The 16,955-nt window shown below is 41.3% G+C and overlaps 1 long non-coding RNA gene across 1 annotated transcript; it reads left to right on the top strand.

The window, feature by feature from the left end:
- The first annotated feature begins 6,186 nt into the window (after positions 1-6,186).
- Positions 6,187-15,152, top strand: LOC120957573 (uncharacterized). The gene is made up of 3 exons (XR_005751947.2): positions 6,187-6,327; positions 6,460-6,769; positions 14,834-15,152. It is a non-coding gene; the product is annotated as an uncharacterized LOC120957573 (long non-coding RNA).
- The last annotated feature ends 1,803 nt before the right edge of the window (positions 15,153-16,955 follow it).

Genomic DNA, 16,955 nt, shown 5'->3' with positions numbered 1-16,955 from the left:
CCGAGTTACGCGAATGTCTCCGGAACGCATTATTCGCGTAACTCGGGGAAAGACTGTACATGTTTTTAAGTCGTACACGTTGACGACTGCACTACGAGATCGGTCAAATTTTAGATTTACACTAAAAATGGATTGAAATTTGTTTAAACAATTAATCTTTTAGAGAATGCAGGTTAGAGAGGTTTCACGATAATCCTAACAATCTAACATTCGTGTCCTATTGCTACGAGGCAGATGGTGTGTGTCTAAGCATGTCTACAAGTTAAACCAAATTTCACAACCACATTGTACGGCAAGTGATGCGTTAAAGTGGTCAAAGAAACTCGTTAAAAATAAAACATTGACGAATATTTTTCCAATATCCACATTATGCTCGCCTGACATATACGTCGCTGGACGTTAAATTTAGTTTGCAAGTGACTGATCTTTTCTAACTCATAGATCTAACTGCTGTTCAATTTTTATTACTTTTATGTCCACATCGTTCGAAAAACTTACTTCATCTCGTTTCGATTTCAATTTTCCAATTGCTACGAGGGCACAACTCTTCAAAATTCGCAAACACATTCAGCAACACGTACAAGGAAATGCGACGGAAGGATTAATTTCAGCTTCAACTGCCCACCGAAGTGGACGGAACTAGATTTCGTTTACCAAATCGAATTCAAGCGCTGCGGAAAGATAAATGAAATAAAACCGAATCAAAATAAACAAACTAGATGGGGGAGCCCTTTTCTACCCGAAAATCCGCTCCAAAAACCGAAACTAAAGGCAATTGAGAAAAATAAATCGGCAAAAATCCCTCCCAGCAGGTAGCAGCAGCAGTAGCCGCTAAAGGGAGAAACTAAAATTGGCCTGTGTGTTGGTATGTGTGTGTGTGTCTATGTGTGTGTCAGATATCGGTGGTTGGGTCACGTTTCCTTGCGTCTGCCAATGTGCGGCCAAGAACACAACGTACATAAATAAATATATTATTTTCCCGTCTGGTGAGCTTCCACATCCCAAGGGGTGTGTACTGGCCGAAAAAAAAGTATGAGGAAAATGCCCAGCCATTCACTTCGGTATGGTCCGGGGATCCGTTTTGGAGTTTTCCATTTAGCTTGGAGCTTCTGGGGCGCTATCGGAATCCCCTTCTCAACGGGGTAGGGATTTTCTTTACATTTTGGGCTGATTTAGAATTGTGTGGCCCTCTTCGTATTGAGATTATCGCATACTCGAAGGAAACGATCCAGTAATGATAGTACAATCTCGTACAGCGCCCTTTCCCTATTTCCATGTTTGTTTTGTGGGTTTATGTGGTAAAAGAAAGAGAGAGAGATAGATAGCAATTTCCATTTGTAGTCACTTATGTAAAAGTACGTAAAACTTTGCACAGATTTATTTTACGCACCAATAATCTTTTACTCCCAGTTTTGGAAAGTTTAGATAATCCGAAAAGGAGACGCCCGCTTTAAGTTGCTTGCCCCCTTGATTGCCTCTCCAGTGACAGCTGTCACTCGTGTAAACGATTCGAGCTGATAGTTGCCGACGACAACTTGTTTATATCTCATTAGAGTTCATTATGATCGTTTTCTCCCCCTAGAGCTAGATTCGGCGATTAGATCACGATTTACAAACGAGAGAGAATTAGAATAATATTTCCCCACCCAGAATCTACCCTGTTCTGCTACCTTCTTTCAGCCATACGATCCATGCCTGGAATAGAGGGTGCTTCTGCTCACCCCATAAGTTTTATTGGTGCTCATTTTCTTTAATATTTTTACTACGACAATCACTTCCCGCTCTGACCTTCTACGGGGTTTGGGCATTGAGGTGTCCCCGTTTGCCTGAGCTGATGTTGAACGTGTCAGCATTACCGTTGTTCCTCCGTGTCAACAGACACCTGCTAAGCGCCGAGAACATGTTGTGACTTGGCGTTAATCTTTTCCCCCTTCCTTGTGGCACTTTTCACTGTGGCGGTTGTTGGCCCAAAGCTTCTCCGTTCGTGTGTTCCGCTCGTGCTCGTGTGAAGTGTTTCCCTGCTTTGGCGGGAACCGCGTTCAAAGAGATTGTCCGTTAGCTTGGGAGTGGCTTCTGAGCTACAACCGCTCGACTTTGTGCGAGCACGATCGCACACACAGGCACACACGCGCGCGCAAGTCACCCTGTCGCTAGTTTTAAGCTTGTGTTTTATGAATAAATTATGCAAATTAATGGCGCGAATAGCAGCCGGGTAATTTGAACGTGCAGCGTTGCAGGAAGCCGTCCTAGATGTTCCGATTCTACCGGCTGGATGTTCTTCGTTTCAGCTTCCTTACTCGTTCTGCTGCACACGCTGTTAAATCCCACCAGGATGCGTCGCCGTTCCGGTCACACGCGATACACGCCGGAACTGGTCATGAATGTGAAATGATGAATATTCCACTTTTACCGGCGTGCTACATTCGGCACGATTCTTCAAAACGTCATCGATGGCGTCACACAGATGGGTTGTCAATATTGAAGCTGCCACACCGACTCTTCATCACAAGCGATTGCTCCGAAGAAGGGGAGTGAGAAATGAAAAAGAAAACGCAACACATTTGAATAATAATTCCAATCATTCAACAGGAATGGAAAAAACGGGAAAAACACATCACTGCAGAATAATGATGAGAATGTGAAAATTCATCCCAAATCCTTTCACAGCTTCAGCGCATGGGGCCATTTGCGCGATTCGCCGTGTCGCGATCGCGGTGGCGGAAATTATGAATTCATGAAGCGAATTCGCTTCACGGGTAATGTTTTTAATGCTTGTTTTGGTGGATTTCGCCTTTTTATTTTTTGTTCTGTCCAACCGCCATCGTTCGTTCCGTCCGGCCCGGGCTGTTGGTGTTGTGTTCCTAATTGAAAAATTTGCAATTACCCACAGGAACAATTTGTAACCAGAGGCAGCCCATTTGGGTAGGATATTCGGCGAATGAATAAAACATGGTGTGATGCAATGTATATAATGCTTTTAATTTACAACGCGATATCACGCCTGAGTTGACTTTAATCGGGAATGTGATCCTAGCTAGAAAGGGAAGCGAGATGGATAAATAGTTTAATTTTGTACTTTTTTGCGTGAATTCGATGAAAATGATTTGTTAACGTTTTTGTTTTTAATTATATTTCAGAACACGCTATAAGTTTAAAGTTACTCTTAAAAAATAAATATGATTATGTGAGCTTGAGGTTTGAAAAGATTATTATTGAATGCATTGCCATCAATCGATAGCCATAAAAATTACCGTGTTGTTATTGATGGAACATTAAATGCAATTTATTAAATTCAATTTACAAGCATTACATATCTGATGGTATTATCAAAATTGTATTTTTTTTGTAACTGTAAGTAGCGTCAATCTTAGTATGTGGCTAGAACCTATGATTTGCTAGTTACCTGAGTAAAGTGCACGCATATCTTATGAGCTCAGAGCAAAGCTTGATCGGACATCATGACAATGATAATAAAATATTCAATCATTGTTTAGTTAAACTGAATTAATGATGATCTTTATCCAGTCTGACAAGAGATGCCTCTGCCAGTTAGTAATGCTGTCTCACTGACACTTTACCTTCTCACTCACAGTTGAATATTATAGCACGAATCATTGATTGATATGGGTCCGCGTCTATGCTTAGATACATTTCCAGAGTGTATTGGCATAGGGAAGGGGTCTACAAACTACGGCCACATGTGGTCCTCAATGCCATTCCATTCGGTCGATCCCGTGGTACAGTCGTCAACTGACACGACTCTATAACATGCCCGTCTTGGGTTGAAACCTCATATGGACCGTCCGCCAGTAGCAAGGACTGACTATCCGGCTGCGTGATACTAAATAAGTCTCGAAAGCCTTATGTCTCTTCATTTCACTTCTGGACAAGTTTTATCAAACAAGCTACTACATTTTATTTTATCTATTTGTCTTCCATTTAATTTGTACCAAAATGATTGAATTTGTGTAACTCACAATATCACAATTAAATTTAAGAACCCAATCATTTATAAGAACAGAACTGCTCTTTCAAATGCAATATCTGAGAATTTCAAGATCTTCAAAAAACGAATTATTTTCCCAAGATTCGTCCTAACATCAATTTAACAATCAAATAACAGCGCTTGTTAGATATTTGTAAGATATTGATAATAATGATTTTTTTTATGTATTTAAGCATAAATAGCAAAGGCCATAAAAAGTACATGATACAGGACAACTATCACTTCATAAAATATGCAATATTACCAATGAACTCATATAAATATCGTAAACAATAACATAAAATAGATTGTTTCCACCTACAGAGTGATTTCACTAATATGTCGGGCACTCACTACCCATGTCGCAGACATACTTCCCACCTCTTATCAGCAGTGCGCATCAACAGTGCTTCAGCTACTTCTAACCGAACAGGATCAATCAATAATGCCACTGGACCGTCCTACAGTGGGTGCGTTCGGTGTCCGTTTACCGTTTGAGGGAGCAAAAATTCAATTACTCGTAAAAATTAACCCCACAGTACTACGATACGGCAATAGCCCCGTGGACAATGATTGTTTGAGGCAGTGTTCTGTCCCCTCCGTCCTTCCTTTGCCATGCCTGGAATGGTTGGAACTCGCCCCACGGTTGTGTGGAATGGGGGAGTGGATGTGAAAGAGAAAACCTTCAAAACAAACCTTAAAAGTACTTGAGGGAAGCGAAAACTCCCCTGCTTTTGGTCAATGGAAAAGATAGGAAAAAAAGAATAAAATAAATACTTGAACGACGCCCCGGATGTGTTGCTCCAGGGTGATGGAAACGACAAGGATGTGCGTATGCGTGAAGGACTGCAGGATATCGGATTTTTGTTGTTGTGGCTGTCCCCCAGGTTCCCTGTCAGACTGCAGACTGGAGGAAACCACAGAAACGATCGATATTTGTGTACGTTTTCTTGTACGTTTCTGCTTTTGTTATGAAAGAATGATTTGAATGTGTTTCTTTGCATTAAAAGGACGTCTTAGTAGATTACAAAACGCACATTTCAAAAATAATTATTCCTCCAAAGGGAAACATTCATAACCACAAGGATTCATTTAAAAATTGTTTTATGTGAGTTAAAAACAAATTCCCTTAAAATCAAAGCACTTTCAACTTAACTTTCACATAAAAATACAAACTCGTCTATAAAAATCTCTTTAAATCCTTGCTACTTTTCTCCCCATTCGTATCAGCTTAAAGCTTCCCGAACAAAACCCCTATCGAAGACGAGAATGGCTGATAAGGGATGAAGGAATTCAATTTGTGTCCTCGCCTGCGAAACGCATCTCTCGAGCATTTGCTTCCCATTTCTGGCACGCTAAGTGCACCTGGAGGCTAACAAAGACGGAACGTGAAGTTTGGTACGCGTACACTGTCTGCTCACGGCAGGGATGCCTCGCCATGCTCGCCGCCCACAGTCAGCCGCACTTCCGCTAGCCGATTATTTGACATTCAATATCATCATCACGCCACCACGCCCTTGTTTGGATGCCTTTCCTTTCTTTCCCTGCAGGGTGGCAGCAGTAGAAGTGTGGGCCGCGCGGTACCTCGGCATGTCAGGAGGGTAAAGTTGGGTAAAGTCTTCCGAGCGGAAAAGTCTCTTTACTTGCGCTTCTAAGCATTCGCATTGATGGAGCAAAAAAGGCAAAAAAACAACAGCAAGCGAGACACCAAATCATCCGTGTGTAAGTGGTACTGTTGTGAGGCGTTTCGGGCCAGAGGATGGCACTTTTCACTGTAAAAGGAAGTTAAGTCAAGATAGGAATAGGACCAAGGAAAAGTTCACAAAACGCGTCAAGGATTCCTTGAACAAATAGAGCAAACATTAATTTTGAGTTTAAAAATCAAGCAAATAGAAAGTCTGTGAACAGCCAGCATCGCCGGTGTGTCCTTTGCGGATCGAGATCATTTCGCGCCACTCGCAATCACACCATCGCAGGGTGCGGCGTTGTGACCGACGGGGCAATTTTTGAATGAGGGTAATTTTTCATGAACTGCTAAACGGAGCACTTGAGGCGGTGTGAAAGAAAAACCTGTGAAAACACTCAACTGTATTAGTGGTGATGGTTGACGCTTGCCTGTCGTGAAACGTATCCAAGCTAATTTCCGCACAAATCAATGCAATGTTTAATGTTCTTCTTTGGTTCGTAGTTGGCTGTGGAAATGCAGTGGTTGGAATCAGAATGTTAGGTTACGGTGTAAAATCTGCTGAAAAAGAATGTATTAAAATCACCAATTGGGTTTAGTAGGAAATAATTGGTGAATAATAAACTAATTATTTTACTCCTCAGACATCAGTGTAGATGTACGTATACTTTGTTCATTAAATAATTCTAAAGACAACGATAAACATTTGCCAAACAATTAAGAATAGACGCTTACAGAATGTTCACTTTCTTACCAGTAATATAGCCCCTGTTTCATTCGTCTATTGCAGGATCTTCATTACTTCGATCTCGAAAGAGCGAAAGACAGGTTTAAAAGGAACCAGCACACCAAGCAGCAACACTTCGTCTTAAGCTAATTAGTACGACAAATGATTTATTTTCCCCACTGTTTTCGCTTCGGATGTAATCCAGTAGTACCGGCTTGTTGGCTGACAGTGGCAAGATGTTTTCAATTTTCCACTCCACTCCGTAGTGGCACCATAGTTCCCTGTAGCCGTAGCCAAGCACAACCAGTCAGAGTGGCGGCGTTCAATCAAACCTGAAGCTATTCTCTACCAGAAGCGCCCGGCTGGACGGAAGGTAATTTGATACAGTCACAATTTAATTACGGTGGTTCGGAGATAGACGGTCCACGCTGTCCTGTCCGGGAATCATTACCGTGTAATTACGCGTTCCGCGATATCCAACCATCCAGTGCTGCTCTTGCTCTGGTTTGGAGGACGCTTTCTTATGCAATGTGGATGTGATGCTTGACCTACCTGTTTACATGGCAGGTGGAAGAGGAAGCGAAATTTTATCAGCACTCATTAGATTACAAATGCGATGATTTTAAAACGCTCCCGAGACGATGGCTTAGGGAAAGATATGCGAGATGCCAGGGTGAAGGTTCTTGCTGATTGTGGCGAAAGACGACGTCGTACGTGGTTGACGCGGCTTGTGACGTTTAAGCGGCTTCCGATGGTAAGGAATTAGAGAGTAATTAAAGATCTTTAAACGTGTTTGCCGCTGTGCGAGTGAAAGATAATGCACAATCAACGAATCGCCGGTTGTCGGTCGGTCGGTCTGTCGCAGCTGGTTGGAGCGTGGATGATAGAATAACACTCAATACGGTAGAGCGTCTTGACCACGCCTTGAGCGGGGGTTACGTCATAATCCATTCAGGAAAGGGACGGGTTTTGTTATCAAACCGAACGTTCAAATTTAAGCCTCGAAAAGGTTCATCCGGAAGTACGATAAGTCGAGGAATCTGATAAGCTGATATTGACGTAAGCGGCGTCGTTGCGGGTTCGATTCGTGCGTTTGATTGATTCGAGTTTGCCAGATTGGTTCGAAGGGAACCGTTTGAAAGCGATTACGGTTTTCCTGGAACCGATTCCTCTAAGCTTAGCTCCAGCTGAGAGACACGTTAGGTCGTCGGTCGTTTGTTGCGGGAACCGGTTTTCAACGATCCCCAGTGTTAAGGTCGAAAGCATCTTCCATCTTTCCAGTGCCCGGATTGTGACGCGACCGACCGGTCGGGGTGGGTCACAGGATTTCTTCCTGTCCCATCGACCGTTACTCTCAGTCCGACCCCTCTTAACCGGGTCAGCCTTTACACCGTTTTACCTTTCCTTGCTGAGTCGCCCGAAAACGGGTGCCGACCGACCCGTCGGAGTTGCCTTCGGACTGAACTTCCTGTCCCAAAAGTTCACGCGAGGTCAACGAGAAAGTGTGTAGCGATAGAGGGAGATATAAAAAACGGTAAGAAAAATAAAAATCCTATCCAGCACGGTACTGCCATACCAAGGAGGATGACTATAACTGTTCCGACATTATGCGAACGGATGTGTCTCTTTTCTTATACATTATGCAGAAAGTTCGTTACAGCCGTTTCGTGTTAGGCGGGGTTAAGGACCCATTCTCCCTGGCGTAGCGGTATGCCAGTATGCATCTTACTAAAGCACCGGTAAGCAAATAATCGTTCCCGGTGGCTTACGAAGGATCCACGCCAGAAATCCTACGTACGCAAGCGTTGTGCGCAAACGAACCGTGACTTTTCAATCATAAGCAAAATAACTCCTGGCCTTCAATGCTGCTTCAACGGGGAGTGTACACCGTGTGCTATCTTTGCCGAAGCCTCTTGCACCATTCGGGAGGTTTAAATTTTTCTTCTCCGGAATGTGGCCTTCTCAACCGGTTGCAAAACTGTTAGTCATATTTTGTTTGTTTTTTTCACTTGCGCAAGCAAAGGATTCCCTCGCCGGGACAATGGAAAGCCGGCATTCAGTGGACGAAGGAAGCGCAAGGATCCTTTTTTCGCGTTGCTTTCGCTTTTCGCTTTAAGTTTTTAACGCCCGTCAGCACAACCGACCCGGATGGGTTTAGAGGTTGGCAGGAATTTAAATAGAAACGGGCGGCCGATTTCGGTTAGATTTGTGGAATTTGCGCACAATCGCGTTGTGCTGTTGGGAGATGGGACGGTAGGACGGGAAAATACATTCAGAACGGTCTGTATTTTGAGGGAGAAGAATATTTTCATTTCTTGTTGTGTTTGTGTACCAAACGCTACACGTATCTCGTATGACGCGTTGCCCCCGGGCTGATCCGGCTATCCCTTTTGCTAAAAATGATGGTAAAACAATTCCCTTTTCCAGGATTCCCGTACCGTCCCGTTTGATAAGCGTGAGTGTGCGCGCGGCCAGGATATGGGATTGTTTATCTTGGAGCTAGCTTTCGCGCACAAAATAACTCGCAACACCACACCGGCAAATGTGTGGGGGGATTTGATGTTGGTTTATACTTACGCATCGGGCGAGTAAACATTGGCGAGTAAACACAGACACACACACACTGCCGGGCGTGGTTCGTTAAAGCGGGAAGCAAGGTGAGCTGGCTGTTTTCAAACAGCTCACCCGGGAAAGGTGAAATGCTGAAGACCATGGGCATGAACTGTTGGGGCTGATGATGTACGCCGCCAGCCCCAAACACATAATGCCGCAATTGTTGTGATGGTTTTATAATTTAATAAACATACAATGTGGGAGTGGGGCGATGTTAGTACAGCATAAGGATTTTGAGGTGTGTGTTTTTTATGGGCTATAAGGGGTACGAAGGCTGTGAAACATCACTGTAATCCTTTCAGCGATGGTTGTTTTGTGTTCTGGTTTATTTTGTTAACCAATATTATGTAGCTTTTAATGCAATTAAAGTGTAATACTATGTTTTTATTTTATAAACATGATAAATGTAATTTCAAAAATAACAATCATCATTTCTACAATATGAATGATGAAGCTGACGTCAAACAGAACAGACGTCATAGATATTGTGAAGCAACAGCCATGAAATTTAGGATATCTTTCTTTCAAACCGGTTATAAAATGAATTTTTATTCACGAAATAGAGTAAGGAAGGTAAAACCATATTATTAATTTATGTCAGCAATCATTCAGAAATCAACAAGAAATGTTATTTTATTCATCGAAATTTAAGCCGAAACGATTTACTAAATCATATGTTTAATAATTTATAAGCAATACGGCAAAGCCGTCCCTCCAGAACGAATAAATAAATGTTTAATAATTTGCCTTACTAAAACAACAAACCAACACCAAACTAACATCCTTAACAACATGATATTGCGTCTCAATTGGTAATACAATTATATTTAATTATATTTTATTATTGTGAATAAAGTCTTATATTTAATGTTCTTTTTACTGAACATGTCTAATTTCTGACTGTCAATACTATTGTCGCAATATGTTTACACTGTTTATACCGTTATGTTTCAGACTCCGCACACTTAACATTTTTATTAATTTTGTTTAGTCATGCCATGATGTATACATAATGCCATGATGTACTAGAACTAATAATAAAAATGTGTCCAATATCTTGACGTCCCTGATGCTAGGGTAAATAAATATATTTTATCGCTTAGTTCACCGCCAGAGGTGTCCTTAGCAATTTGGCTAAAAACCGATGCCACTGTAATTTCTTCGATAACTCCCATTCATCTGGTTCATATGCATGTACAAGTAGTCCCCGAGATACACAGTACCTCCTATACGCGGATACGGAGATACGGGTTTTCTAAAGTTGACCGTTCTTTGAGCAAATTGTTCTGATTTGACTCATCAATTGTAAAATGTCAAATAATCTCCCTTTTCGAACGTTTCGATCGAACGTTAAACTGTCATATTCAGTGAGAATCATATCAAATAATTAATTAAGTACATAAAACCACCCCCTACTTTTTAAAATTATACGAAAATTAGTGATTTTTTGGCTGAAAATCACAAGATTCGACTTGCGAGGAAATTCGAGATACGCGGTTTTTTGCGACCGTTTTCGGTCCTCATTAACCGTGTATCTCGGGGACCGCCTGTACATCGAAATTCATTGTAGAAGTAGTTATCAACGAGATAACAACAGTGTTTAAACACGTTATGCTTTGCATTTCATTAAAACACGAATAAATACAGTTCGGAACTATAAGCAAGCTACGAGTGTAAGAGAAACAGCATTTAAAACCCGTGATCTAACAGGATACCGTCACTCAGATTTGGATACCCGAACCTTAAAAGACGTTAGAAACTAAAAAAGTGTAGTGTATATGTGAATGTAACGATTGTAAACGAAATTTAGAGGCTTTCTGGATTATGAACCAAGCCGTCCATAATTTGAAACATGAGCTCGAAACTGTCCACAATATGAATTAAAATATAGTTGCAGTTTCATTGGTATTTGCAATGTTTCGAATAAAATTACTGGAAACTTATTTTTTCTCAAATTAAGAAGATTTGCATCAGTAAATTAAGTTAAACAGAGTTTAAAATCAATTAAATTTGAATTAGTCAGAAAATATTATATGCCTAATACACATTAGGTTCGTAATAGCAATACAGTATTTATCCTGTTTGGTTTCGTCTAATCTAGAAACACGATACAAACAACAGACGTATGCATGAGAAGGGGAAGGGGGGCAATAACAGCCACATTGTGTTGAGAAATGAATATAATTAGGTAAAACAGCAGGTAGAATTCGTATATTTTACTTCATATATTCATAGTTGATTTCAATCACAAAATATGTAATATCTAGTAAACTAATATTTCATTTTTCTGGTCAAAAAGAACCACCTAACAGTGAACACAAATAATCTGAAAAAATTAGCAAACTAAGGTTCTTTTTGCATTTATGAGTTTATGACTATGACCGTTATAAGAATTAAAAAAAAATAAAAAAATCATAAGAATTTTAAAAAAATTAAAATTTTAAATTTTTTTTGGTTAAGAATGGTTAAAAACTACCAAATATTTAAAAAAAACGTCGCTAAAATAATTAAACATCATTTTCATTAATAATTGCGAGAAGTTTCCGCTTATCGGAAAAAAAATCTTCAGACCAGAGAAACAGGCCAAATAACGTTAAATATCTCTAAATATTTCGTTTAATGTATCGCAAGCAAAGTATTTTAATTTTAATTCACTACTATCACATCTACCCTACCAAATTTTTGTCTACTCTCTTTTAGAACTAAACAAGCAGTGCTCATGATTTATATGATAAAATGCATCATTTCATTTCCATTCCCTTGCAAAAAAACCCATCCAGACGGATTGATATGATTACTGGCAACAAATTGCTGTCTTTTACACTGTGAGAGCAGAGCATGTGCAAAGCAACAAAAACACCAGATCACTTCCCTTCAATACGCACCGTCAAGCGTCAGGTGCTTAATCGCATTTGTATTGCCATCACGATGAATTATTGGAAGTAACAGCATAAATTAATGAAGTCAATTTGAGCGTCTTTTTTGGCTGGCAGCATGTTTTCACCCCAATCAGCCAAAGTTATTATTGAACCAAAGTGTTTGGGGTTCGGGGTTTTTGGTCGGTCGGCGGGAAACTCTTCGCCTGCGACTCTTCGAAACGACAACGGAGAGTGAAAACCCCCGAAACAACCCTGTAACCTCTTTTTTCGGTACCGCGCGAATGCGTGAAGATACTTGCCCGGTATCATCATGGTTGGCTCCATTCATCGCGCCCACGGCGGAAGCTGCTCCTTTCAGCTGCCAGGAGCAATAATGCTCACGTACAACGTCAAAGTCGCTCTGATGAAGCCAAGATATCGATGAACTGTGCTGAGCATTAAGACGCAGGCATGAGACAGGCAAACGAAAGAAAAGCAAAACGCGGACGACGTATCCTTCCCGATTCCATTCCGGTTTCATAAATAGGTCCGTAACAGCTGTCAGTGCTCCGTGCTACCGTGCTTGCTTTTATTCACAGTAGTTCCCTACCGGGGGAAGATTTTTTTTTTCTTTATATAGTCTCCATCGTCTGCCGTCGCTCTCTTGCTCGTGCTGTGCTGCGGACAGTGCCGGCGAATGCGAGTGAGATGAAGATACGAACGATGCTGGTTGCGATGGTGCTACCGTTTCCGTTACACCGTCCGACGGTTTGGCGGGCTCGGCACGCTAAATTCTAGTCCGCACCCCGGGTGGTTAAATTGTTGATGATGGGCTCTTCATTCTTGTTCTTTTCGCTTATTATGACACAGCATATTAAGACGGAATGATGACTTTTTTTTCTCGTGGGCCGGTGCGCTGCTCAGGGTACTTTTCTGCTGGCTGGCTGGCTGGCTAGCTATGCCCAATGAGTAGTGGTGGTCGGTTCTCACACTGCTGATTGTACTGGTGCAATAAAATACAATATGAATTATTGTTAAGAGGTTTTTTTTTAAATCCCATAATAATTCTCAAAGTAATGCGATCAATGGTGCAATTTGCTTATTGAGATAGTTTGTTTTGTCATGTATTTTTGGGAAGCTGAACCTTATATTTCAATCATAGTTTTCATGCCAACTTTAAGCAGCTCCTCAGTGTACCGGTGAAATGATTGGAAAATGAAGAGTTGAATAATAAAACAAAACAATAATGCTCTTCTGCTACCAAGTGATTAAAAAACAATATAAAAATTATTTGAAAAAAAAAAACTATCACAACTATGGTAAAATAAGCGAGAATAAATATTTACTGTTACACTCAAAATACGATTAGCTGAAGTTTTTCAAAAATATCCTTAACATTTTGTTGCAATATTAGTCGTTTGAGTGCCAGATCTTTTTTATTTATGTTTCCATGGGGGCTAAGCATTTTTTGTTTGTTTTTTTGATGGGTACATATTACAAATAGTGATTTTCAACAAACTTTAGTTGATTTCTTGTTGTGTTTTCGTTTTTTTTTGTTTTGATTATTAAATCGGGAAAACTAAAGTTTAATGTAATGTATAGATTTGTTTTCAACAAGATGCTCCATTGATGAAAAGGGAATAGCAATCATGTAAACAATGTATGTTGACATTTAGGGCATTTTATAACCAAACTCTGCTATATATTAGACGGTTTGAAAACTAACATTATAGTTAAAAAAATGAGGCTTCTCAGGATTGATTAAAGGAATTGTTAATTTGAATTTATATTTTCTTTTTTTACCATTTATGAGCATAAATAAATTATTCTATTAAAATGGGAAAAAACAAACAATTGTTAAAACTGTAAACATCATGAAGTTATTTAACGTCTTGTTTATCTTTTTGCAAAATGTCATGATAATACGCCTTATCTGTAATAAGATATAAAGATTTAAAGTCAGTTATCCCTGGCTATCATGTATGACAAACATATCCCGCCAGGAACCATAACTGGCTATCATGTATGATAGCCATGGCACTCAAAGTGTTAAGCAATGTCCACTTCATACAACCTATGGAATTACCACCATTCTCTTTCTGTAGATATTGCTGAATTCTTTCCTATGTAGGTGATTTTTTTATACAAGCAGTAAGGTATGTTAAAATCAGGAAACAAATATTTTTATTTAAACTGTTCTCGCTTGCTAAACCCATAGTGTAGTGAGGGTAAAACTAGAAGTACGTTTGAAGCGTTCTTTTCCATTCGATTTCGCTCATCTAACTACGTGAACAACTTTGTGTGTTGTTCTTTCTTTCTCTCTCATAGACAATTACTCTCTATCTCTCTCTCTCTCTCTCTCTTTCTCCCCTCCGCTTATTACTATTTGAGTTATTTTCTCCAATCCCTCGGCAGTAATAGAATGGGCATAAAAATCATTCAAGATTGAGGCAACGCTCGGTTGATGGATGCCGAGATAAGCGACCAGAAAACGAAGCCACACTGATATGACGACAGCGATGACTACGATGACGACGAACCACAACCACGGCGACGATTGAACCCGACTAAAGCTCCACATCTCTGTACCGTAATGGTGACGGCACTGATGGTTATGGCCTGGCGAACGGTGATAGCATGATATGCCCGACAACGGAGGGAAGCGGGCCATCGATCGCAGCAAAAGGGCAGACGCACGCGGCACGTCTTACGTGTAGAGTATTAGGCCGACGAATTGTGATGGAAAGCTCACTCATCTTCCACGATATGTTTTTTTTATCCTTGTCGATAGATCCACAGCCCATCTACCATCTTGTCGTGCGTTAGCTTAGCTGCCCTTTCGAATCAAGCAAAGGGAAATGATTTTCCCCTCTTCATATCGGTCCTGTACTTTTTTCCTTCTCTTCTTTTCTTTGTTCGCCTGAACGGTTTTTACTCCCACTCCCATCAAAACACCACCGGCTTAGCCCCTCAGGATCGAAAGCCACAATACCACCGGGGTAAAACACGCAGAAAAACGAACTTGCTGTTACGACGTCTGCCCTTCAAACGGGGGAAGGAGTGCATTAAGAACGGCAGCAGTAGCAGCAGCAGCAGCAGCAAAAAACACCCTGCCTGAGTTCATCGTCTCGGCAGATCGATCAGAAGATAGCGAACAAAAGGGAATGGAGCGTTTAAGGCAAAAGGAGTGAGTGAACGAAGAACAAAAAAAAATCACAAACTATCAGAATTCCCAGTAGCAAATTATCGTATAATTGAGCGTGGTAAAGAGTTATGAAAAAAAGGGTAACACACACAAAAAACACAACACAGCAGTAACGCAATAGGGGAATCAAATGCCAAAAGCGAAATAAAAAAAGAGAAAACACAGAACACACTCTGAACACAACAAAAACTACAGCAACAAAAGACTCTCACACACACACGAGCGCTTGTGCAGTACAGCAGAGCAAAACAACGTGCAGCATTACTGCTAAACAAAGAATCTTCAGTGCATCAACGATGCATCAGATGCGGGAAAGAGAATAAGGCAAGAAAGGATCAAAATGCCAAATACAAAAAAAAATAAAAAAAATAAACTCCCACTGGGCAGGTCGATTGCCCCTTTGGCGCTACGCTTGGTTATCATATTTTGAGGCCTTTCTTTGGCCAAACGCTCCTGGCTTCTTCTCCAGAAGCCTTCTCTCTGGGGCAATGGTGTTTTTTTTTGGTTACCACTGTGAGTTATTAGGCGATACGATCTCCAAGTCACCCAGGCTATCAGTGCAATTTGTTTCATAAATTGATCAAATAATGTTCGTTCGTCGAGTTCTATCTGTGTGTGTGTGTGTGTGAGTGGCGAGAGCCGAACGTGACGATGTAGCAAATAAATATTAAATTTCTGCACGATTTATGCGGTTTTGTCGAATCAACAGCAACGATAAACGATGGAGTGGGGTTTGATTTAGTTGTGTAGTATCATTTTCATGCGATTGAAATGTGATACACCAGCAGTAGCTTCGTTTTGTTTGATTAATGGAATATACTTCTTAACTGCTTACACAAACAATTAGAGGTTTTAGCAGACTTTAAGCGCGAACTAAGCTTTTTGGACTTAAAAATCCCATTGGAATGCAATATTGCTATAAAGAATGCTCATGCCAGCTCGGTACAGTCTTCACGCAAACGTGTTGAGTAAATGCATCGAATAGGTATTCAACATTACCTTTCACCTAACTCTCGCGCCTCCTAATGTTCAGTGTGTCACAACAACAACAACAACAACAACAATCCTTTGCTTCTCGAAGGTTTTTACCTTTGTACTGCAACTCAGTGCAGCACGGGCGACAGCAAAATTCCTCATAACACACTCACACACACGTGTTTGTTTGCGCAATTTTTGCGCGAAAGCGAAAGGCCCCGGACTGGATCATTCGCGTTTCCCCACATATATGGGGTTAGGACAGTTGCCTATACCTATCGATGGCTCATGGGTACGAAGATTGTGAACTAACAGCTATGTTTGCTCGCCTTTAAGCCCCACGGGCCAATCATAAAACCCTCAGTGTTGTTGTCCATGCCTATGCCAACGGCACACCGGGCAGATCATGCCGGACGTGTTCCAGAACCGTGTACCGTGTAGGTAAGCATATGCAGCAGTATGGTCGCTGCCGGATCCTGGAAAGACTCATGCATGCGTAATGTCGCTTGTGTATGTAGTCTGCAGCCACCAACTTAACCATAAATAACTGCTCACAACAACACAGTAAGACGCACCGCTGAGAGTACCCCATTTCTGGAGGGATTTCTCCAGAATGGTTCAACTCCCTTTCGATGGGCTTGGTTGGTGTGCCTTTGTGCCTACATCGCTGCGGGGCGCAACGGAGTAATGGATCTCGTGACTGTGTGTGTGTGTGCAGTGAGGCGATTTGGTTGCAGCAACTGCAACACCCCCCCCCCCCCCCCCTTTACATCCGGGTGTTAGGAGGAGGTGGGAGAGCTTTGAAAATCTCTGTTGCTTAAAGCAACGACCACAGCTGCCCTCGACGTAACGTGATACGTTCAGCGGACACAGTTTCGGGGCAAGCAGTTGCTGATTTGCTCGCCCGG

The sequence above is a fragment of the Anopheles coluzzii genome, chromosome 3, assembly GCF_943734685.1.
Source record: "Anopheles coluzzii chromosome 3, AcolN3, whole genome shotgun sequence".
NCBI lineage: Eukaryota > Metazoa > Arthropoda > Insecta > Diptera > Culicidae > Anopheles > Anopheles coluzzii.
This window is presented reverse-complemented; position numbering and strand designations above follow the sequence as displayed.